We start from the raw sequence: 24,593 nt of genomic DNA on the forward strand, positions 1-24,593 counted from the left end.
CTATCTATCTATCTATCTATATATATATATATTAATTTTAAATACAGAAAATATAGACTGAGCTGTATTGGTATGAGAGTATATATAAAAATAAAACCAATGTGTTGGTAGTCTGTATTATATATGAAGGATGGCTTATTTTAAGAAAAAAAAAAGAAAAATGAATTAGCATAAAGTTAATACAAAAAATACACTACAACACTTAAGCAAACAGTAAAAACATACAATGTGACTAAAAATAGATAAAATGTTGCTGATTTAATTGACTTTCATATAACTACAATTGCCCAATAGCTTCTGTATGCTCGATAGAATCTTATAGTATTGGAATAAAATTAATTAAAGTGAAAGCTCCGTTACCCAGTCTGAAAGTGTCCAAATATTGGAGGGACTATGTTGGTAAATTGGAGTACCTCCAAAGTGCAGAGACCGGGATCCAAAGAGCTTGGTCCTTATCCCAATGATGACATGAATGGTTCCTGTCTCCTCAGCACAATACGATAAGGATGTCTGGAGCTGAGCAGCCTGGAAGGGTGCCCTAACACTGCATAGAACTGTCCACCATACCTTTTCCTGCACCAACTCTCAAAGTTGGGAGTTAATTGCAGGCCACCTATTCAGGCTGCTCAGCTAACGGCTGTTGTGCACGGAGAAAAAGGAAGGTGATTTGGTGCACAGCGTGACTCTGGCCAGTGTCCAAACAGCGGGGCCACATTACACAGCAAAAGGATATTAGCAACTTCAACTATAACTGGTAAAAGTGTTCTGTCATGCATGTCAGTGGGTCCATGAACACAATGAACCCAAACCTTAGAATATTATACTGTCGCTGACTCAAGTAGCACCATGCAGGAGACCAGGATGAGTTTAATTCCAGAGTCCACTAAGGCCATTTGGGATTTTGCTTTCACGGGGGAACCCACCAAAAGAGGTATTGCTGCGCTATTCCGAGAGGTGGTAAACACGGAATAACCTGAGCTGTTTAACACAGTAGGCATAAATGCTGAATGTACAGCTGTGTAAACAAAGTGTGGGATTTCAGTAGCATGCCACAAAGTACATGGATGCACTGACATACATACAGAGTACATACCCGCAGCATATAAATGCAAACAGGTGGAATTGGCGCTACCAATTACCCTGGTGCAGAGTCTAAGGGGTCAACCCAATTAAGTGCGAATTGCGAGGTGCGAGTTGCTAGTTTCTCTTCGAACTCGCATAGGGAATTCATTTTGCAATCCAATTAGCAACTCACACTGAATCAGTCATACTGAATTCACATTTTTCCATTCGCACGTACTATGGGTGAGAGACATTTTTATTCGAAGGTTAAAATGTCAGGACACCATGCTGAACACCTTGGACACCCCCCTAATGACTAATTACTCAATTGGAAGTTTCCAATTAGCTTAATTAATCCAATAATTACATGTAATTTTTTGGGGTAAAAATGTTTTTTTCTCAAATCACCTTAAAATCAACTTTTTTGTTAGTTTAGACACCCCACATTTAATTACTATATTTTGTTAATTGAAAAATAATTGTTTTTTTTATCTTTTTTTAGATTTTTCAAGGTGCCCTCAAAGTACCCCAAAATCATCTTTTTTCATACTTCTTTTTGCATTTCTCGTTCAATCCGTTTAAAATTAAACAAAAAAGTTAGCTTTTTATCATTTTTTGCATTTAAAAAATAGCACAAATCAGCCATTTGACACCATTTGAAAACCTACAGTACCTTCCTAATGCCCACAATTAACCTTCTATATGGTCCTGCTAACGAAATTATCTATTTTGGGGCGGGTCCAGGATGGTCTCCCCACTTTTTCATGCACTTCTCTCACATCTCATTTGGCAGTCAATCACAAACTGCCACTGCGAGTACCGCGAATAGGCATTTTTCATTGGATTGGAGAATTCTCGGGAGCATGCATTAGTGCGAAGTCTGCGAGTTTCAAGAAACAAACTCGCTACTCGCAATTCGCGCCTAATTGGATTGACCCCTAAGACCCCCACTGGACTTCACCTGGAATTCATGCAAAAGGATTTGAGCTTTACTCAGTGAGGGCCCAGGTCGTGGCCCAGTGTAGTTGGTTCCCACAGTGAAAGCAACAGAGTACTTAGCTGGTATGGGAACTCTGCCTGGAAACAGAGTGGAAGGAAATGATAAGGATGTACTGCTGTCGAGGAAAGCGAATCCTAGAGTTTAAAAAACACTGGAAGGAAACATTACTGGAGAGCAACTAGGTAGAACACAATTGACACTCAGGTACTGGAGGAGTGCTATGAGCAGGTTCTAATAGTGGCTGACTAATGGGTGGTTCCCTTTATAAGTCATCGGTGCTGGAGGTTAGTGGTAACACATGAGAGAGGAGTTATGTCTTCTCTAGCCTAAAGTTGAGCCCTTCTGGGTTCTGTTAAGGATTCTAATTGGGAAGGCTAGAATCAGTGGCCTGCTGAGTGTTGTTGTTCTCCTTATTAACAATCTGACTTTCCCAAGCATCACATAATGATACTACAATATAACTTTGGTTTAACAGCCTGCTTTATTTATCAGGATGGCAGACAACTTTCACAAAATAAAACAGTTACTTCTTGGTGATTTCTAGCATTAAACACAGCCCAAATTTCTTGAACAGCTAGACGTTGCACTAATCCTGCCGGTTGTTGATTGCCTCCAGCCACTTCCCCCCAGTTCTCTTTAGCCTCATTCTCCAATGTTTTTTTAGCCCCATCCCCCCAGTGTATTTTCAGCTTCAGCACCCTAGTGTCTCTCCAGCACCCCAATGTCTCTCCAGCCACCCACCTTCTGTCTCTTCAGTTCCCCAGTGTCTCCCTAGCTCCCTTCTGTCTCAAGCCCCACAGTGTCTCTGCAACACCCACATCCCTTTGGCTCCAGCCCACAGACACTTTCTTCTGTGTCTTCTGGCTACTCATCTTTGCGCCGCAGCTCCTCTGCCTTTCAGTGGAGAGGTGTAATGTCATGACATCACATGCTGCATCACAATGAAAAAAAATCTATTGCTGCAGCCACCAGCTGTGTCAGAAGATCAAGTGACAGCAGCTCCCCGGACCCCACATATAAATCCATCTATAACCACTGCCTGCACCGCTGCAGTGATCAACAGGGAGCAGTTATAAATGGATTCATATGTGGACTTGAAACCTTGGGGCCCAGTACTACTGTGCCCCTTGTACTTCCCTGTCATTAGACCTGCTCCTTGCTCCCTTCCCTGACAGCTGTCACCTACATGCCAATGCTTCCATTGCCTCAAGGAGTTCTGCCACTGAGTGAGAGCAGGGGGGTGGGGGAAGACAGAGAGTGAGAGAATGGGGGATAGGTTAGAAGATAGAGGTGTGTTGGGGAAGAGAAAATGGGGTGGGGGAGAGAGAATGGGGGATGGGGGATAGAGAGATATAATATATACAGGTAATTTGGCCCACTCTTCCTGAGCAAACTGCTCCAGCTGTCTCAGGTTCGATGGGTGCCTTTTCCAGACTGTATGTTTAAGCTCTTTCCATAGATGCTTGATAGGGCCTATAGAAGGCCACTTCAGAACAGTCCAATGTTTTGTTCTTATCCATTCTTGGGTGCTTTTAGATGAGAGTTTTTGGTTATAATCCTGTTGGAGGACGCATGACTTTCAACTCAGACAGAGCTTTCTGTCACTGGGCAATAATGCCTTATGCTGGGTACACACTGACAGATACATTGGCCGATCAATAGATATGTACCCGCGATATGTACACCGACGTTCACTGACATATCGCATTGGCTGTGGTGCACAGCCGATGGACAGATACTGTATGTCTGCAGACATATCTGTCCATCGGCAAGTGTGCACAGGCTGTGCCCGTATACACACAGCAACAGCCGCAAGGAGGGGGGTCGAGCTTCTGCCATATCTCAAAGCAGGTATGTTTTTTTTTTTTTTTAAAGCTTCATTGTTTTTGTCTGTGAATGGAGCTAATGTGACTTACTAAAAAGCTCCAGTTTTGTTTTTCCAAAGGACACTCTCCCAGAAGCACTGTAGTTTGTCAGTATGCATTTTAGCAAATTTCAGTTTAGCTTTTTTATGTTATTTTTTCCAAAAAGTGCAGACCTCCTGGGTCTTCTACCATGGATCTTAATTAAAAAGCATTTCAGCAATTAGAAACTGACGTATGTTGACATTGGAGTTCAGCTTGTATCTCTTTTGAAGTTTTCCTTGTCTCTTTTTCTTCCATTCTCACTATCCCTCTGTTTAATCTGGGGTAAATTTTCCTTTTGCAGCTGTGGCCAGGGACATTGGCTACAGTCCCATGGACTTTAATTTTCTTAAAATTTGAAACTAGTTACAGGAACATCAAGCTGCTTGTACAGGATGTGGCATATTATTTATACAGTAAAAACTTAGACAATCAAAATATAGGGGGTCATTCAGACCCACTCGCAAGCGGCAATACGCTTGCAAGGGGGTCGATGTTCCCCACTGCGCATGCGCATGACGGAGGGAGCGCCGTCGTGCGCATGCGCGAGACCCGGACTGCGACAGCCAAGCTGTCGCTCCAGGTCTCGCACCAAAGGGGGCGTGCTGTCGATGGTGACTGACAGCATGCCCCCTTTGGTGGGCGTGCCGGGGGCGTGCCTGCCAGATGGAGGCGTTCCCATGGGAACGCCTACCGTCTGAAGCCGGCCCCACTGACATCACTAGTGATGTCAGTGGGAGTGATTTTGGCTCTGATAGAGCCAAAATCACTCCAGGACTTGTGGCTGGGAAACCCTACCGCAGGGTTTCCGTCACAAGTCCGATGGTCGCGATGGTCAAGACCATCGCGACCATCTTTTTGGACGCTCGTATATGCTGTGGGTGGTCACCCACAGCTATACGAGCGTCCAGGAGGACGCTCCATTTTAATGGAGGAGGGCCCTGATTCAGAGCGAGCGCTCTGGTCAGAGCGTCCGGCTCTGAATCAGGCCCTTAGACCCCATCATTTTAACAGGTACATTATGTAGACAACAAAAATATCAACATGGACTATATGTAGATAATCAAAATTTTGATAGGGACATAATGTAGATATGGACATAATATAGACAATATATAGACGGTGTAATGGTTAGCATTACTGCCTTGCAGCACTGAGGTCATGGGTTCGATTCCCACCACGGCCCTAACTGTGTGCAGTTTGAATAATCTCCCTGTGCTTGCGTGGGTTTCCTCCAGGTACTCCGGTTTCCTCCCACACTCCCACACATGTGTGTGTGCAAGTGATAGGGACTGTTGCTCCACTGGGGCAGGGACTGTTGTGAATGGTCAAATATTCTCTGTAAAGCGCTGCGGAATATGTGTGCGCTATATAAATAACTGGTAATAAATAATAATAAATAAATAAGTGTCAAAATGTCAACATTCAAATTATACAAATCATATGGCCGACACCAAAATGTCAACATAGCTAAAATACTGGATAATGATGACCAGTCATAATGGACAAATGAACAAGATAGTGACCCACTGAGAGAAGTACACTGCATATGTGCAAAGTCATCCTGTAATGTCAGCTATACAGTCATGTCTCTAAGAGCCGAATTCAATTCAGTGCGTTGATGAATAGCTGTGGGAGGGAGTTCCCGCAGATATTCAATACGCCACGCTGTTTGCCTGCTCGGGAATTGGTTAAGTCAGAGAATGATGGTTCTCACGATTTAACCTGGGTGTTAAGGCGCGGTAACCGGCATTCTCTGACTAAAGTGCCGGGTGCGCTGCTGTTAGCACCGCACTAAGCTGGCAAACAGCTGCGCGCCCGACACTTTTGTCGGAATTCTCCATGCATCCCCACGGGGGTGTGAGAAGAAATCCTTTAACCGCCCAAACAGTGCGGCGTATTGAATAGCTGCGGGAGCTCGATCCCGCGGTTATTCATCATCGCACTGAAATGAATTTGGCCCTAAATGTCACATAACAAAAATCAGTTACCCCCCCTCCAGGACCGGCGCTAGGCTGTGCTGCGCCCAGCGCCGTCCTGTGTTGCCACCCCTTCCCTCCTCCGCTCCCGCCCCCTGAGCTTACATATGTTCAATAGTGCTGGGAGGGGGGTGGGCGTTTCCTGCGCCCTCCGGAAGCAGTAGCGCTCCGGGCGACGGACCGGCTTGCCCGTGCCTGGATCATATAGGTAGGATAAAAGTTCTTGAAAACATTTGAAGTCCCGGATGGTAGTGGCCGTGCTTGATAGGATGTCTGGCTCATGTGCTGTGGGGCTCTTGGTATGGAATGCACGATCTCCGGGGGCTGCTGAGTGCTCGGGCGGGTCCGCGGTTACGCGGGGGTCCCGCTGCATGGCCCGAGGTGGCAATGTTTGGGGATGTTCTTTCCAGTTTTGGTGCACACTGCCCGGTGGTTGCTGAGTGGTCAGGCACTCCGGCGGGTCCGCGCTTATGCGGGGATCCCGATGCGAATTCCGGGGTTGAATGTCATGTGGTGTAGTGTCACTTAGGACAGCTGTTTGGTGGCTGGTGTGGTAGTGGTATCTGCTCGGGCTGAGTGTACCGGTGTGGCGGGGTAGTTGAAGGAGAATTCGAAGTATGTGCAGAGTCTCCAACGCGTTTCGGCCTTGCGGCCTTTATCAAGGAGTGGTGGAATCCTGTCCTGGAGTCCCTTGATATCCGGGAACTTCCTGGTCAGTTGGTGTATTGTGGGCCAATGGAAGATGAGATGGGTGTGTGTATCTGGCTGAGGGTGACAGCCAATCGTGCAGGTGGGTGTGTGTCATCGTGGGTGGACATGTCTATACTAGATAGGTGGACAATAAGCTGCAAGACAGGTGAATCCCATCTGTAATGGGATAAAAATAAGTGGTGGGGAATGCGATGGTCAGGTATTTGACATAGGTTGGCCATTAGGGGTACCTAGGGTAAATAAAGAATACAGGTAATGGTAAAATCTAGCAAAATAACTATATATCTAAAAAATTTAAAAAATATATATGTAAAAAATAAGATATATATAATAGGGGGAGGTCTGATATGTGTCTATCAGGGAATATAGCACTCATGAGTGAGTTATGTACATGGTACAGGTCACTTGCAGGTGATGGATTTCACTTTGTTCTCTAAATTTAGTCCATGGGGTGTGAAAGTCTCTAGGGTGAACATCCACTCTTGTACCACTTTGTTTAGTGCTTTTGTGTGGTCGCCCCCCCCCTCCACTTTTTCTTTATTGTCTTGAATCCTATGAAGGATGGACCTTTGATACTACTCTGGTGGTGTTCTGTAAAGTGTATGGGGACGTTGTGGCTGTCTATTTTATTTCTGATGTTCCTGAGGTGTTCGACTATCCTTATCTTGAGAGGTTTGGCCCTTCCTACGTATTGGTAATTGCATGGGCATTATAAAAGGTAAACTACGTGGTTGGTATTGCAGGAAATGTGTTCTTTGATTCTGTATGTTTTGCCTGTTCGTGTGGATCTGGAAGTAGCTGTTGGTTTTGTACTTCTATGATTTAGTGTGCAGCAATTGTTACATGTTCCACAGTAGTGGAATCCATCTCTGGGTGGATGTAGTCCTAGGGTTGTCTGGGTAAGGGTCGGTGGTGGGATGTGGTTACAGACTAATTTGCTTCTGATATTGGGGGCTTTTCTATATATTACTTGTGGTCATTGCAGTAGTATGTCTATCAATGTACATGAAGCATTTATCAAGATAGGAAAAGAAGACAGAGCACCACTACTGGAGTACAAAACAAATAAAGACAAACACCCAAAAGAGATTATACCATTCATCACACAATACAACACAAGTGCACAACAAATTAAGAAAATAATAAACAAACACCGGAACCTACTCCAGAAAGATGACACATTGACAGACATACTACAACAACGACCACAAGTAATATACAGAAAAGCTCCCAACATCAGAAGCAAATTAGTCTGTAACCACATCCCACCGGAACCACCGAGCCTTACCCAGACAACCCTAGGACTACATCCACCCAGAGCTGTTTATGTGCTCAGCCACCTCCTCTAAGCGATTTGTCAGTTCATGACCATAGAGTCCTGTCTCTTCTCAGCATAATACACTGCAGCCTGACAGTAAGATAGATAGGGACTGGCTGTAATCTCCGCCACTCCCATTGGATGATGCTGCTGCTCTACTCTAATGATGTAGAGTTGGTAACAGAATTGGCGCAAAGTATTTTAGCAGAAAACCTTAGTGCTCAAATGCAGCATTTAAATAAAAGGGGAAATTGCGAACCCACATAAGAAACATAAATAAGAGGGCTAAACTGCGCTGGTATAAAGTACAATATTATAAACAATCTCTATTTAATGGAACAAGCAAATCATTCACAGGTTCACATATAAACAATATACCACAAATTCATGAAAGGCTAAAAATACAAATATTCATTGCAAAAATATCATCTAATTATATCTGTAAGATCATATATTAGTGTAAATAATAATGTCCTTTGTACAGTAGCTTGGGAAAATGTTATGTCCAAACCAACACGGCTGGTATTGTATGTAAATGTGACCAGTAATTATCTCTGTAACTTAGGGCCCCATTTACAAACGAAGGGAAATACCAGCGGCAATTTTCGTTTATAACATCACTGTGATACAAACAAAAATTCCACTGGTATTTAGTAATACTTACCCCTCCGGCGAGGTCCTCCGCTGGGCATGTGCATGACAGGGAGACCCGGCAGTACCTGGAAGGCTTCGCTGAAGCCGGGAATTCACCGCCGGGTCTCCATTACCGGCAATGGACCCGCATCGCTCTCGCCATCTAAAAGATTGCGAGAGCGATGCTGTACAAACAGTGGTAATCTTAGATTACCGCTGTTTACTAAGTAAAGAAAAGCGGCATAACCCCTTTACCGAGCGATAAAGGGGTTACTTTTCATTTGTAAATGGGGCCCTTAGTATCAAGCAATAGTTCCATATATGGATGAATTTCTTTTACCTGCTCCTTTGGTTATAAAGTAACCGGTTTACAGAGATCGATGTAAACAGAGCTAATATAACCAGTATATAGGGGTCTATTTACTAAGCAGTGTTAGGAGACAGAGTGAAAAGTGATAAGGTGCCAGCCAATCAGCTCCCAACTGTCATTTTTCAAACACAGCCTGTGAGATGGCAGTTAGGAGCGGATTGGCTGGTACCTTATCACTTTTCACTCTATCTCCTAACACTGCTTAGTAAATAGACCCCTTAGGCCGGACTTCAGTGCGGTAATAGCAGTGCCTGACCAGCATTTTAGCCGCTCTGTTTCTCGGTCCATGTGCATCTTGTTGTGACTCAGGGACCCGTCGGCTGTTGAATACAGCTGCGGCTAGAACAGCTCACCGCAGAGGATTTCACAGAAGTAGATAGCGGGCAGCACTTGCCTTAGGGCGTATTTGGCTGATTGGGGTTTGCAGATTTGCCGGTGAGTATCTGTATGACCGCGGCTGTATGTATCCCCTACAGGATGATTGCTAATAATAATAAGGCAGTCCCCAGGTCATCAATTTAGGCACAGTTTACTACAATGTTGGCAACGGGCAGCAACACATTTCATCCCCACCTTGGGACTTTTTCACATATATAAATACAGTCACAAACACACAATCACAAACATAGATACAGTACATACACCAGTGACCTGATGTGAGGTAAATGGCTGGGGAGGCACTGGCTAGTATCAGAGCCAGATTTACAGATACATATATGAAGGTGCAGCCAGGAGTGTATCTATAATGGGTGCAAGGTGTGCGGTGCACACGGACCCCTGGGTCCAGGGTGGCCCACACCACACACCTTGCACCCATATAGTTTTATACTTACCCGTCCGTAGTCACCAGTGTGCTGGGCCGGCGCTGCAGAGCAGCAAAAATCACTTCGAAAATGGCAGCGGCCATTTTCCCGGTGACTCTACGCATGCGCTGTAGTGCTGACCCTGGGAAAATGGCACGGGCGCCATTTTACCGGAGATCCGCACATGCGCAGTAGATTCTGGCACTAATCCAGAATCCACTGCTGCACCACCCGCTGCGGCACCATACGAAAGAGGAGGGGGCCGCACTGAGTCTGCACACGGGCCCCCTCCTGTCTTAAAATGCTCCTGGGTGCAGCAGTATACGTATAGTGCTGGAAATTTGGTGTGTTTTGATCAGGGATGTGCGGAAAAGGTAGACAGAGAGGCAGTGCCTCAAAGTGCCATACACTTATAATTTTTATAGTTAAAACTCTGGAGTATACCTAAGTATGACAGGAAAGGCTCTGCCTCACCTCATCGCACATCACGGACATGCATACACAAACACAGTCTCACACTTATACACACACATACCTAAATACAGTCAAAGACACATATGCACACATAAACACAGTTATACACACATACATAAATAGAGTCAAAGACACATATGCACACATAAACACAGTTATACACACATACATAAATATAGTCAAAGAAACATATGCACACATAAACACACATAAACACAGTTAAACACACATACATAAATACAGTCACAGATACACATACACACAGTCACACACTTATACACACACATACACTGATACACACACATACTTAAATACAGTCAAAGAAACACATACACACAGTCACACACATACACACACCTACACTGATACACAAACATACTTAAATACAGTCAAAGAAACACATACACACAGTCACACACTTATACACACACATACATCCACACATTTATACACACAGGCACACTGTATGTATGTCACACTTCTCTCTCACCTTACAGGGTACACTATACTTGCTGTCTGTAGCACAGTAGCTCCTTTGTCCCCTTCTCTCTCATATGCTGCTGGCACTGAGACCCCCATTTACCAACGAAGGCAAATATCAGTGGAATTTTAATTTACTATCACTGTGATACTAATGAAAAATTCACTGGTATTTACCAATACTTAACCCTCTGGCGAGGTCCCGCAAAGTCCTCGTCCTCAGTGGGGTCCTCCGCTGGGCTGCTGGCAGCCTGACGCTGCCAGCGACCGGGCTCCTGTGTTATGCACATGAGCGACAGTCCATCTATGCATGTGCATGACACGGGGACCCAGCAGTACCTGGAAGGATTCGCTGAAGCCAGAAAGGTACCACCCAATCTCCATTGCCAGCAATGGGGACCGCATCGCTCTCGCCATCTAAAAGATGGAGAGGGCGATGCTGTGACAAACAGCAGCAATCTTAGATTACTGCTGTTTGTTAAATTCAGAAACGAGGGCATAACCCCTTAAGCGAGTGCTAAAGGGGTTATGCTTTGTTGGTAAATGGGGGCCTGAGTGCAGTGTTGCTTCCCCCCTGCCCTGACTTCACCTCCCTTTTAGCCTCCTATAGCTCGATGTGCAGTCCTGCTACACTGCAGCTGTAAACAATGGCCGAGGGACCCCCTGAGAGAGGGGGGTGTGAGATGACATACCCCCTAATCCGGACCTGACCTCCACAGAACTGTAGCAGGAGGTGTGTGCTGGAAACACCGCCCACACACATTCTGCACAACACAGTGCAGGGTAATTGAGAGTGAGGCAGAGCAGCACCCAGCAGCTGTCCAAACAAAGTGCTGACAGTCAGCCGGGGACGGAACTATATAACAAGCCTCCATTATACAGTCCTGTCGGCAGGCCCACTGTGACCCACCAGGCCTGCTTGTGTTGTTTGGCAGTAAATCCGCTACTGCTCAGAGGACTTGGATTTGATTCCAATCATGCCCTAAATGTGTGGAGTTTGTTCTCCCCATGTTTGCTTGGGTTTCCTCCAGGTACATTGGTTTCTTCCCACATCCCAAAATCATACTGGTAGGTTAACTGGATTGTTGACACAAATAAATTAACCCTAATGTATAGGTGTGTGTACATGTGGTAGGGAATATAGATTATTAGCTCCACTCGGGCAGGAACTGATGTCAATGGTCAAATATTTTCTGTAAAGCGCTGCGGAATATGTGTGCGCTATATAAATAACTGATAAAAAATAATAAATACTTACTCTAACCCTATAGCAAGTGCAAAATATGTGCCTCCTAACTGGCATACTGTATATGCGCATAATTACTGGACTGAATTTGCGTGGAGATTTCCTTACTGAACGTTCCTATGTGAGAAAGCCCCTTCCATTTCTCACTCCACCTCTGTGGTTGGAAGGCTTGATGCATCTACATTGTGACCCGCTCTGCGATTGTGTGTATGCTTGCATTTGCTTCCTTGAGGTGTGCAGTATGACCATAGGCAAAATAGATCATGCCATCTGGTGTTGTGCTCACTCATATTAGGGCTGAGCATCAGACCTATTATATGGAAAGTCCGGTAAACACCACTTAGTGTAGTGATTTCATTGCCCGCGGATACTATTTGGCAACAGCCTAGATTTATGGATAATATGTAAAATATTGTGGACATGCCAAAGTTAATATTCATGTCACCCTAGCTTTCTAGTGATTAACTAAATTCATTCATTTTCAGCATGTTATTCATTTTTATACTGGTGAAATAAAACACAATCTATGAAGGAAAATTACTTTTTTTTTTTCAAAAAGTAATAAGATTTTATGTTTTTTATATTATATGTTCAATGTTTAATAAAAATTTAACTAGATACATTTAATCTTAACACTATTGTTTAAAAGTTCTCTGCCAGCTGTCTACTAGTTAAAGACAGAAATGTCTAACATCTGGTGAACAGTTTTTGTTTTCTGTACCAGGCAAGTCTGAAATTAGGAATAAGTTGCCTGTTCTTTACCATTGTACCAGTCATCCCTATACAGATCCAGGCAACTGAGTTACAGATCTTTTCCACATATTGCAAAGTAACCAACTGCATTAAAGCATAGGGCAGTATTCAATTTGAGGCGAAAACCCGTTATCGGCGATAAATTATCGCCGATAACGGGTTTTCGCCTCAAATTGAATGATGATGTCATTTTCGGCTGTTTTAAATATCCCCGTATTCAATTTCAATTTCGCCGGTGCGAAATGTCTTTGTAAAAAAACGGGGATAACTTTTCTCCACACAATAGGTGGTGAAAAAAAGTGCAGAATTGGGGTTTAGGGGTGCAGGTTTAAAAAAATAGCCTGCACCCTTGGGGATGGCCCATAAAATTAATGTGTGTAAAAAAAAATCAGGACACCTCAAAAAATGAACTTGAATTTTGGGGTAAAAAAAAATATGGTGGAAAAAATCCTAAAGTAGCGAAATAGATTCCAGAGGGGTTCCCAAGTATGCGGCAGGTGTTTTCTTCATTGCTGGTAGTAGCGGCAGGTGCATTTTTGAAGAATTTAAAAAATGCACTTTAGGTACTTAAAAATATGCTTGCACCCATTTTCATGTACCCCAAATTTGATGGAAATAGTTATTTTTTTAAAAAAATCTAAATGCTATTCTTCACCCCTTCTTCTTAAGCCACATTTATGCACCTGCCACAGCTATTACAAACTCCGACTTCCTTCAGCAGGCAAAAATGGGGATACCCATAATGATCCCCCATGTTTTGGACGTCGTTAGGGGGGTGCCAGGAACAATTCCCGAAAATTCCCTGATTTTTTCTATACTTACCTTTCCGCCGGGTCCCGATTCCGCAGGTTCTCGAATTGAATACAGGGATAAGCGGGCACGTGCCCGATACTTTATCCCCTGGCAAACCTCCGATGTGGATCGAAAAGTCCGGCATGCGAAAAGTCTGGACTGTTAGCTCCAAATTGTATACCCCCCTAGTCTCTTTTCTGGTTTGTCACCCCTAATATAATGTGTTTTCTTAAGGAGATACCAGTGGTACAAGTCAGATCAATTAATTTCTGAGATTAAGTTCTTTTAAAATAATTATTTATTGCTTATTTTTGTTATTACCTAGATATGTTACAAAAATGGTATACATGACTGACTTATAAACTTGTAACTTTCTTTGATTACTGATACTGTACCTTCTTTACACAGGACCGGCGCTAGGCTTCCCAATGCCGGTCCTGTGCTGCACAGCTGAGCCCCTTCCCTCCCCCTGAGCGCTTACCCAATAGCGCCAAGAGGATGGTGGGAGGCGGACTCAGGCTGTGCTAACACACACATCGCCGCCAGCGCGGCAGCGATGTGTGTGTTAACCAGCAGCCAATGAGAGTCAGATAGACACTCATTGGCTGCGGCTGCTGCACACACATCACCGATGAGCGGTGGCGATGTGTGTGTGAATTAGCAGCCAATGAGAGTCAGACAGACTCTCATTGACTGCTGCAGCGCCCGCTGCAAGAGCCGGGCTGGAGCTCACTCATGAGCTCCGCCTTCTGGCTCATGCAGTAATGGGAGAGACTTCATGACTACTGGGGGAGGGGGCTACTACTGGTGGAACCTCTACTGGGGACTACTACTGGGGGGAAAACTACTACTGGGGGCAGTATATAAGGGGCTTACTACTAGGGGCACTGCACTGGGGGCACCACTACTGGGGGCAATAATAGAAGGACCACTACAGGGGGCACTGGATAGGGGGATCACTACTGGGGGTCTGCATAAGGAAGACCACTACTGGGGGCACTATATAAAGGGCACTGCATAAGGGGGTACCACTACTGGGGGCACTGCACTGTGGGGACTGCTACTGGGGGCACCATATAAGGGGCACTGCATAAGGGGGAACACTACTGGGGGCACTTCATAGGGGGGACCACTACATGGGGCACTGCATTGGGGGGGACCACTACTGGGGGCACTAAATAGGGAGGACCACTACTGGGGGCACTGTATAAGGGGCACTGCATAGGGGGGATCACTACTGGGGGCACTGCATGTGGGGGACTACTGATGGGGGCACTGCATGTGGGGGACTACTGATGGGGGCACCACTATATAAGGGGCTTACTGCTAGGGGCACTGCACTGGTGGGACCACTACTGGGGGCGCTAAATAGGGAGGACCACTACAGGGGGCACTGGATAGGGGGATCACTACTGGGGGCCTGCATAAGGGGGACCACTACTGGGGGCACTGCATAAGGGGGGTACCACTACTGGGGGCACTGCATTGTGGGGACTACTACTGGGGGCACTATATAAGGGGCACTGCATAAGGGGAACTAATGGGGGCTGTATAAGGGGGACCACTACTGGGGATACTGTATAAGGGGCACTACTATGGGCCTGCATAAGAGGGACCACAACTGGGGACATTGCATACTAGGGGTACTGTATAAGGGGCACTATTGAGGGTTAAGGTGCATATGGATAGGAATGTTCTGAGTGACGATAAAGGAGGGTGTGTCATGTTGACACGCACCATTTTTAAGTGACTACGCCCATTTTTTACCTTCAGCGTGAGCAGAAGGGGGGGTGGGGGGGGGCTTCATTTTCAAATTTGCCCTGGGCTCCAAATACCCTAGTTACACCTCTGTTAGGTCGACATTTACAATGTTGGCAAACATAATGTCAATACCACAATGTCATCAGTTGTGATGTAGTTGAAATCTGTTCACAATATGTTCACAATGTTGACATTCTGTCTGGGACATAAGGTTAGGGTTAGGCTGAATCAGTGGAGGGATTAGCTACAGGAGGGGAGAATTAGGCACTCAAACAAGTGTTAGGGCTAGGCTATGGGAGGGGAGGATAGGGTTAAGCAATAGGGGGAGGGTTAGGGGTTAGCGATACTCATAAGGTGGTATTCAATTGTTTACCATGCCTGATCTCACTTCTAAACTGATGGGAGATCGCGGGGCGCTATTCAATTGATGGCGATCTTCACGTCGATCGCAGCCAAAGAGGTCGGGATTAGCCGCGTAAAACAGCTACACCTGACCAAAGTGCTGGGCATGCCCGACAAGAGCAACAATTGTATTACTTCCGTCGGGCGTGAAGGGGGCTTGAAACAATTGAATTCGCCCATGGCCTGAAGCTCCACAGGTACACTCGAATGTTACCATCAGCTGGCCACCAGACCCAGAATACACCGCTGGAGCCACCTGACCCACTGAACCAGGTAAGTTGTCACTAGAGCACGAGGAGCAAAATTCTAATCATGTTGACTTTTCATCAGTATCATGCTGCATGTTGATATTACCACCATGTCAACATTCTCCTATTGACACTTTGAATGTCAACAAAATATACCTAACTCCTAGGGAGGCACAGCCATGCCACCAAGGTGGTCTGGTCACACTCTCTCCAGTAACACAGATTGCTTGATATTAACACCTTGGCTATGCCCCCTAAAAAGTACCGTGGCACTACAGTTTTCATGACAAATCTACTAGCATGCAAATGTGGCGGCTTCTTAAAACACTATATATAGACAATAGACAAAAGTTACAAGAAATAGGCAAATTCTATCAAGTCTTATGACTTCTATATTTTAGTTACATAGAACCACTTAGGGATCTATTCATTAAGATTTCATATGCTGATATAAAACCTTCTCACAGAGCTTGCATGGCTTCATTGTGAAAATCTGTTATTTATTGTGTAATTCAGGGACACTCACCCCTCAGAGGGGAATCAGTATTTAATACCGAGGGCTGAATAGCTGCCAGATCAAATACCAACAGCAAAACACCGACGGACCTAATTCCCGACTGGGGATGGTAAGTACCATAACCTCCCCCCTTAGTGCCTAACCCTAACCTCCCCTCATTTGTGCCTAAACCTAACCCCCCCTCCCCGCACACCATAACCCTCATGCTGGGGGGGTGCTTAACCCCAACCCCCCCTAATGGTGCATAACTCTAACCCCCCCTTTCCCTACCCTAACCCTAACCATCCCCCTTGCCTAATTTTAAGTGCCCCCGGGGTCCCCAAACCTAAGCCTCCCCCGCCTCCCTGGCTAGACGCTAAAACACCCAGCTTACCTTAATTTGATATGCCAGGTGTCGGGATTTGTAGTGGGGCTAATGATAGGCGTCAGGATTTTGACGCCTATCTTTAGTCCCATGTCAGACTGTTAGTGTCGGGATATCGGCAGGTGGGATAGTGCCCACCGGTATCCTGACTGCATGCCCTCAGGGGGATGAAATAAAGCTCTATTTGCCTTAATCATTAAACAGCAATGTGAACGTGCTATCTGGTGCCTTGTATGTATAATGTAGGTGGAGAAGAACCTCTGGGGTGGGCTACTCACTGTAGTAGGTTCCCCTGTTAGCTGTAGTGATGGTGCTGGCCCTTGTCCATCTATGTGCCTCAGTCAGGGGTTCCTGGGAACCTCTGCCTGCCTGAGCCATGCTGCCCAAGGTGGAATGTCCCGGACATACAGTATGGGGAGCAGTGACAGATGCCAGAGAACATGCAAGGTAAGTCACCCCTGACTCTGAGTAGCCTACTATAGACTGTCTGCCACTTTCTCACTGTGAAGCAATTGCATCCTGTGGCACCTCTTATTGGCAGTGTGTCACTGAAAGGATAGAGGGGGCGGAGAGGAGACAGGAAGACAGCAGTGTTCACTGCTTTTCTCCCATCAGGAGGCTAATTATATCACCCACAGATGGTAAATTTTTTTTGAGAAGCGAAATGGATAGCTGAACTTTTTGTTCTTCTATGAATCGCTCTTCACATGCTAGCGTATGGGGAAGCAATATTTTCACTAATCAGTGGCACTGCAGGGGAAATTCAGACCCTTTCTCTGAATGGGACAAAGGCCCTCATTCAGAGCCGTACGCTCTGAGCAGAGCGCACGCTCTGAATGAGGGCCGCCCTCCATAATTATGGAGCGTCACCACCCACAGCCTATACGAGCGTGCAGTTTGATGGCCGCGATAGTCTTGACCATCGCGACCATCGCCACTGCGAGCCGGAGCCTGCGGTTGAGTTTTTCAACCGCAAGGCCCGGAGTGATTTTGGCTCTATCAGAGCCAAAATCACTCCCACTGACATCACTAGTGATGTCAGTGGGCCGGCTTCTGACGGTAGGCGTTCCCTTGGGAACGCCCCCGTCAGGGAGGCACGCCCCCGGCACGCCCACCAAAGGGGGCGTGCTGTCAATCAACATCGACAGCACGCCCCCTTTGATCAGACACAACGAGCGAAGGAAAGTCCTTCGCTCGTCGCATCAGGCGCATGCGCACGACGGAGCTCCCGCAGTCGTGCGCATGCGCAGTGCACAACATCGACCCACTTGCGAGCGGACAGCCGCTTGCGAGTGGGTATGAATCAGGCCCAAAGCTGTGAAAAGTTCTGTTATCTTGGTAACACTGCTGCATGAATAGACCACTTAGAAAGACCACACAATAAAATACTTGCTGTAGATTTATTCCGCAGAATGCAGGAAAAATCTCTCCAACTCTTGGTCCAATCCAGGCAGAGGAAGGACACCAAAAGAGTACTCTTTTTCTTATAACTCTGTCATATTGCTATTACAAATGGGCCCAGATTACCTTAGACACATCACACATGGTTGTTTAATTTGGCCTAATTCTGCTTTTAATCACTTTTTCTCATCAGAAGCCACAAAGGAATTGCAGTTGTGGACAGAGGGCCTGATTCAGAGCCAGACACTATTTGCAGACAGTCGTTCTAAAAAAGGGGCCGGATATCTAAATTGAGCGCTCGCTCTTTTCTGTGTGTTGACGCCTCTATGTCTGAGCGAGCATCCGAAAACTGTGATCGCTATTTTGTAAAGACGCCCCTTTGCCGTTCGCATCACACGTCATCTCCAGTATTTATTAGATTAATCGGGAACATCGAAAAGCATCTGAACTGCTCGCAGTGCTTGTGGTAAGATTTTCTTACCGCTATCACTGCGAGCAGTTCAGGCTAAAAGACAACCAAGTGGCGTAGTCGATGACGCTCCTTTAATAATTATGCACTCCCATCTCCACTCCCCTGTTTTTAAGCACCTTCCCCTGTTACCACCCACAAACGGTACATTCTGCCAATCAAATTAGCAGCCCCTCGCTGTTTTACGAGCGCACGATTTCCGACCGCAATGACTGTTGTGCGAATGCGCATTACAACCCATACACATGCGCAGTTGTGCGAACATCGCTCAGAGCGAACGAGTGGCCGCTTACGAGCGGCTCTGAATCAGGCCCAGATTTCACATTGCAGGTTGCTTTGCTGCAAGGCAAAATAGAACTCACAGAACCTGCCCTGGACATGTCATATTTTCCTAATTTTATCATAGGAAGGGTTGTAGGATCTTCCTTTTCTTCTTACCATAGATTGTTACAGCAAATACGATATCTCAAGGACAGTGGCGGGCTGGGCCGGGGGGCAGGGTGCCATGTGCCCCCCGGGCCTCAGCATCATGCGGGCCGGTGCAGTCTGTGTCACTGTGACACAGACTGCACCGCATGTGTAGCGCTGACCAGACGGAGTACGGTCAGCGCTACACTGACAAACACACAGCCGCCAGCTCCGGCAGCTGTGTGTTTGTTGTAAGCAGCAGCCAATGAGAGTCTGTCAGACTCTCATTAGCTGCTGCTGCGCCCACTGCGGGAGCCGCTCCGTCTTCCGGCGCCCCCAGTGGGCAATGGGAGAGATGTCATGATGTCATATGACGTCTCTCCCATAATGCAGAGCGGCCCGGCCCGGGAGGACAGATGGAGGAGCAGATGGCGACGGCGGGAGCGGGGATTCAGGTAAGTGGTTTTTTTTATTTTGTTTTTTATACTACGTGGGTCTACTATGGGGGGGTGTCTGGCACTACAAAGGGGGGACTACTACTACTGGGGGCATTACAAGGGGGGTGGGGGACTACAACTACTGGGGGCACTACAAGGGGGGGACTACTACTACTGGGGGCACTACAAATGGGGACTACTGCTGGGGGCACTACAAGGGGGAGGGGACTACTACTACTGGGTACTACTACTACTGGGGGCACTATAAGGGGACTACTACTACTACTACTACTGGGGGCACTACAAGCCAGCCAGCCCCTGCTCAAGGATGCTTTACACTCTATTGCCATTCACCCGAATCACAGATGCCTGTTACGGTTCAGGTGGAGAGGCCAGCTGTATCATTGGATGGTGATGATGTTTGACTTAGCAAATGCTCTATATTCCTTCACCAGAGTAATGAAGGCGACCATATCCCACCTTGGTTAGCAAGGCATACAACACATAGTCTATTTAAACAATAGAACAATGAAATAGGCTAAAGCAGCGCTGAATCAAGTGAATAATTATCACAGTTTACACAGTTTATCACAAATTAGTAAAACAATGGATAAAAATGATTAATGAAATAAGTATTCTTTCAATATTCAATATACAAATGTTTATAGCACATAAAAAATCAATTGTGCACATGCATGTCAGAATAGGAAAGCTCACATAAATAAGCATACACCCTGGTCAGGCACAATCAATGTTCATAGGCACCACACAAAGGCCCTCATTCAGAGACAGTCGCAAGAAGCGATCGCTCTCTCTGAATGAGGGCGGCCGCTTCTCTTTTGTAGTGCGGCCTCCTGGTCGCTAGCTAAGCTGTGGGTTACCACCCACAGCTTAGCGACCGACCAGGGTGATTGTCGCGATGGTCAAGACCATCGCGACCATCGGGGCTTGCAACGAGATCCTAAGGTTGGGTCTCGGCAACCGCAAGTCCCACGGAGCTTCCTGCTCTGATCGAGCAGGAAGCTCCCCACTGACATCACTGCTGATGTCAGTGCGGCCACCCACAAAACGGCAAGCGTTCTGTCAGGAATGCCTACGTTTGTGTAGCCCCCCCCGCCCCACCTACAAAACGGGCCGCGCTGTTGATCAACATCGACAGCCGGCCCTTTTGTAGTGAGCTCCGGAGCGAGAGAGTTTCTCTCTCGCTCCGGGGCTTGCACACGTGCAGTGCGGCCACTGCGCGTGCGCAGGACCAAAACATCGACCAGGTTGCGAGCGTGCACCGCTTGCGACCGGGTCTGAATGAGGTCCAAAGTTCAGTTCCAGAGAAATGCTCCAGTTTGAAATTTCAACTTTACCGGCTAAAGAATGATCCAGCGAATCCTTTGTTAGCGATGGTTTTTATAGTATATGTGCCAACCGCAAAGGCTTCTCCTGGTAAGCGCTGGAGCTGGTGAAAGGATACTGGGCAAAATCCAGTGAGGACAACATTCAAAATAGATGGGTGCTTCCGGAAAAAGTGCAAGGTGCAGAAGTACCTGTTTAGGTGTGCAACACCAATGAATTTCACTGCCTGCTGGCAGCTTTTTCTATTTAAACAATTTCTTTTAGTAAGCTCCAACACATACTTGCCTACCGTCCCAATTTGGCCGGGAGCCTCCCGAAAATAGGGTGCCACTTCCGGCCCCCCGGAAAGGCAGGCAAGCCTCCCGGCGACCCGTCTGCCCCCCCTTACAGTGTAAATCCCCGGCAGCAGGTGGCCAGTGACGCGATTCGCAATCGTGTCATCGTGGCCCCGCCCCCTGCTTCACAATGCCATTAATATCGGCATTGTGAAGAGGGGCATGGCCACAATGACTCGATCGCACTGTCATGCCCAAGCTCCGACCCCAAATTCACGTCATTTACAGGCCACGCCCCCTTTTTTTACAGTGACCAGCTCCCCCCACGAGAATGCCCGATAGCTCCCTCCCGGAAGGAGGGAGCTTGATGTTGGGAAGTATGCTCCAACATAGATACTTCAAGATTACACCAGGACATAGCTCTGTCTCTTCTGGAAGAATTAGGGTTTACAATCAACTACCCAAAGTCAATTCTTACCCCATCCACTCAAATTCAGTTTCTAGGATTTCTCCTAGATATCCGTTTTCACTGAATATTACCCTGGACAAATGAAAAGGGTTGTAGTACGCCCTTTGAGTCCTTTTAGGCTGGCAGACAATATCTCTCCACGGCCTGGCTGCAGGGATGTCTTAACAGCAGTGCAGGCCCCTGGGCAAAGCAATGCACTGGAGCCCTTATTAAACAATCCGCTGGCTATATGCAGAAAAACAGAAGTAATTTACAGGAAAAAACACAAGTCACTGTACCTGATTTAGACCTGCTCGCTAAGCTGCGGCCGTTCGCACTGACTGATAGTCGCCCGTCTGCTCATGCGTATAATTTGCAGTGCGTGTGCGCAAGCCATTCTCAGCGATGGTGAATCATGCGCTCGTAGTACACAGACTGCCCGCTACTTTCAGTGACAGAATGTGCCGTTTGAGGGTGGTAACAGGGGAATGTGCTTGTGAACGGGGGAGTGGATGTGCGAACGGAGGCATGTCTAAGTGTCCAAACAGAGTTTTGTGGGTGTGCATAATTAGCAAAGATGCGTCCTACTACACGTCACTTGTTTTTTACACTGAAGAGCTTGCAGTGCTTGCGGGAGGGTAGAGTCAACCAAGTGCTGCAATCGCTTCAGATGGTCCTCGATGTACCAATGTTTTAAGACACTTCCTGGAGATGACGTGCGCTAGTGGGCGTGTAAAGACACGCTAATGGGCGTCTACATTGACAAAGTGATCACTCGCCAAGACATAGTGGGCGTGCTTATGCTTTGCCGAGCGTGCGGCTGCCTTTACGTCACTTTACAAAATTTAAATACGCTGGGAGCAAGTGGCCGCAATTAGAGAGCGGGTCTGAATGAGCTCCTCAGTCTGAACATGTACAGTACAACAAATTTCCTATGCAGTGCCCCCAGTAGTAGTCCCCCCTATGCAGTGCCCCCAGTAGTAGTCCCCCTAGGCATTGCCCCCAGTAGTAGTCCCCACTATGCAGTGCCCCCAGTAGTAGTCCCCCCTATGCAGTGCCCCCCGTAGTAGTCCTCCCCTATACAGTGTCCCCAGTAGCGGCCACCTTCCCCATGCAGTGCCCCCAGTTGCGGCTCCCCTATACAGTGCCCCTAGTAGCACCTCCCCCTTTGCAATGCCCCCAGTAGCGGCCACCATCCTCATACAGTGCCCCCAGTAGCGGCCCCCCTATATAGTGACTCCAGTAGCACCCCACCCCTATGCTCTGCCAGTCCCTGTGCCCCCTTACACACACAGACACACACACAAAAAAGCAACTTACCTGATCCCTGCTCCTGCCGATGACTGCCGCTGTCCACTCCTCCGCCTCATGAGTGAGCTCCAGCCTGCTCCCTCCGTGGATGATGCAGCAGCCAATGAGAGTCTGTCTGACTCTCACTGGCTGCTATAACAAACACATCTGTGTGTTTGTAAACTGTGTAGTGCAGACCGCGCTCACTTCAGTCTGCCATACACTTGGGGCCCAGGGGACACTTGCGGGGGTACAGCGGCGGCTATGGGCCTCCACACCACAGCGGGCCCTGGTGCAATGCACCTGCTGCATCGCCGCTAGTTCCCCCCTGAGCAGGTACCTGCCTCTTCCTCCTCCCCATGCAGGACTATCAGCTGTGGCAGCTATGCAATGGGGGTAGGGGTGCTAGCGGCCACGGCCCTTTGTAATCCTGGGGCCCTTGGGCAACTGCCCATTTAGCCTATAGGTAGAGACGGCCCTACCTGGCTGCAGTTCTAGGAAAGATGGTTGCCCTTTCCCTGGGGTATTTTCATGTGCCTCTACTTTGCTGAGGACCCCAAATTAATTCACAATCATTGCGACTGGTCTGGCATATGTTACCTGCTCTTTCAAGTAGCTCAAGACATACGGAACTTTACAACTTTACCTATCCTGGCTACAAGGCCCCTCATTCTACCTTCCCCAGTTCTCTCAGGTCAGATGCTTCCATTCAGGATTGGGGAGCTGTTGCTCAGGACACAGCAACCAGAGCAGAATAGTGTCCGGCAGAATCACTCCTGTACATCAACGTCCTAACACTGAAGGCAGCGAAACTGGCTCTTCAGTCCTTGGTTTCCCCATCAATTCACAGTGTTCTTGTTTTTTATGTCAAGAATACCATGGCAGAGTGATATATCAACAGGCAAGGAGGCATTAGGAATGTGACATTGGGCCACACAGGGGAACATTATACTTTCAGCCATTCACATTCTTGAAGAAACAAACAAAATGGCAGATTCGCTATCAAGACAATGCCTATCTTTGTACAATGTCTCTAATAGACAATGTCTTTCAGAATATTCTCTTAGGTCAACAGCTCTCATTAATGATTCCTTGAGACCAAGTTTATCTCTTGGCGTGATCAGATCTCTGATCCTCACAGGGCCTCGATTCTTCAACTGGGTCTAGATTTCGGCCCACTAATTAGGGATGACATCTGCCAGCAGCAGATCATATGGCTCATCACTCAATCTTTTGATTCTAGGCTTCACGGATAATAGAACATACCTATGCTTACTAAGGAGTATTCTTCTATCTAGAAAAATCATCCTAGATATTCTGAAACTTAGGATATTGATCTTTTTTTTGTCACACCTAACTGCTTTGAATGCTTCAGCGAGCTTGCTTTCCAGCTCTCAGAAACTTGCCTTCTTTTTGCCTCTAGCCTTTGCTAGAGGCAAATAGAATTGATGTATGATATAATTTATATATTTGACCCATGGCTAACTCAGGCACTATAAGGGTTTCTCATAATCCTTAATGGCCACACAAAAACTTATTTAGTGAAAAATTCCATTGTGGAATTCTACATCATCATAGATGACTCAGATCATAATCTTTGTATAGTCTCTTGTCTTTCTATGTACCTGTCTCTCATGTCTCCTTGCAGACAAGATATTAGACAGTTGTTCATCAGAACATTGTTCAGACCTGCTAGGCCCT

Source organism: Taudactylus pleione, unplaced genomic scaffold (genome assembly GCF_031769625.1).
Source record: "Taudactylus pleione unplaced genomic scaffold, aTauple2 ptg000116l, whole genome shotgun sequence".
Taxonomy (NCBI): domain Eukaryota; kingdom Metazoa; phylum Chordata; class Amphibia; order Anura; family Myobatrachidae; genus Taudactylus; species Taudactylus pleione.